We start from the raw sequence: 1,999 nt of genomic DNA, 5'->3' as shown, positions 1-1,999 counted from the left end.
GTGACTGGGGTAATCGGGATGGGTGTGTCAGAGGCAGTGCGGTTGGCGCAGGATAGATGAGGGCTGTTGTGCATAGGGTCGCTATGAGTCGCAAAGAACTTGACGGCACATAACAACAACAACAACTGGTACCAAGAGTGTTGACTGTGGAGCCAAGCAAACTAAAGCTGTGAACAATCTCAATCTCATTTCTAATAATTAATTAAAATAACTCACTTATTGTTGTTGTGCTAGAACTGACAGCAGACCCTCCAGGTTCCCAGAGGCTATAAATTTTTATATAAATATTTCCTATCTCCCTCAGAGGACTTGATGGATTTAAACCACCTGCCTCTGAGTTGGCACCAACTAGGCCACCAGGACTCTCGAGCCAAATAACAGACATAAGCAGTATCACTCAAGACAAGTGTGTTCCTCAGAATAATAAACCATAGGAGAGCAAAAGGCAACATTCACCCACAAAGCAGCATTTACAAGGCAGGTATGAGCAGGAAAGATGGATGAAAGGAAATTGGGAACACAAGGAGAATGTGGGAAGAATACTGTTACAGTGAGGGGACAGCAACTAATGTCATGAGACAAAAATGTGTTTAAATTGTTGAATGGGGGAAATAACATGCTTTGTAAACTTTTACTCAAACCACACACAAATGCCTTTTTAAAAAATTTTATTTTATTAATTTTAATGATCATTTAAAGATATTTTGTATTTCCATTCATTCAAAATGCCTTTTGAAAGAGAACTTTTTACTAGTTAAATTAATTTTGGGGTGTTTTTGGTTTGGGTTTAGTTTTTGGTTTGGTGGGGTTTTTTTTGTTTGTTTGTTTTCTATTTTATTTATAAATCTCTTTAATGCCTGACTTAATAAAAGACAGTAGGATTCTCCAAACTGTTTCTGAAAACTTTTCCCCCACCCCCATTCTGACTCTTTAACATTGTGGAGGGAAACAGAGATAATAAGAGGCCAAGCTTTTCTGGAAAAATCTGGCGGCCTTGCATCTCTCTAAGTCCCTCAAGCCACATATGGACGTGGGCCTTGATATTCATAGTGTCCTTTGGAAGGCTGTTGCTGAGCTCTGTAAGGAGAAAGCTCTTCTTAGCAATGAACTGGAGAGCTTCTGCCAGCATCAGATCCAGGAAAAAACCTGGTTCAAGGGCCATGTAGATCTGTGAAGCATCTGGGACCTCTGTGTCAGCAAAGAAATTACAGCCTAAACCCACTTGTATATATAACTAGGAATGTCTGACCTCCTGAAGTCGTTCAGTGACGTTTCTCAGCTGAAGATAGCCAGCTGCTTCTACCTTGTCATGATGGCCCAGCACCTTTGTCAGGTTCCTCTGAAGGGCATCACTGACGAAGCCCTCACAGTGCAGGGCTCTCTCACCCAAGCCCTCTACATCCTGCAGTTCAAGTGTCATCACCATGATGAGCTCCTTATAGTCTCATTTCAGAGATGCTTTGGTCAGTTTTTTCAAATGCAATTTTACTGCATCGAGGAACTCTCTGTAGACAACAAGATCTCCTAATGGTGTAGCGTCCAAAAACATATTCCCAAACCTCAGTTAATTGAGTCTAATCTTGGAAATTCTAATTTTGTTTTAAAACTGCTTTGGGGAATAGTTTTGGTTTAAGGGTCAAGTTATATTTTGATAGTAACATCCTGCATTATCCTATTTCTGCCCTCAACACATATGGTTCCATTATCCTAATTAGCCAAGAAATCTCCGAGGCACTTCGGCACAGGAGAGAACCAAACAACAATAGATGTTTGGTGAGGCTATTTGGAAAGTCATAGACATGTTTTTCATCTTAATAGTGGCAAACAGGAATGTGTTGTTAAAATTTACAGGTTTTTGTTGTTGTATGTAAATGAAACCTTAATAAATGTTGTTGTTATGTGCCGTCGAGTCGCTTGTGACTGATAGCGACCCTATGTACAACAGCCCTAAACTCCGCTCTGTCCTCGGCCAATCGCACTGTCTCTGACACTCCCATCC

Source organism: Elephantulus edwardii, unplaced genomic scaffold (genome assembly GCF_000299155.1).
Source record: "Elephantulus edwardii isolate Elephantulus edwardi_28Jun2011 unplaced genomic scaffold, EleEdw1.0 scaffold00307, whole genome shotgun sequence".
NCBI lineage: Eukaryota > Metazoa > Chordata > Mammalia > Macroscelidea > Macroscelididae > Elephantulus > Elephantulus edwardii.
The sequence above is the reverse complement of the archived record's forward strand: the minus strand, read 5'-3'. Positions refer to the sequence as shown.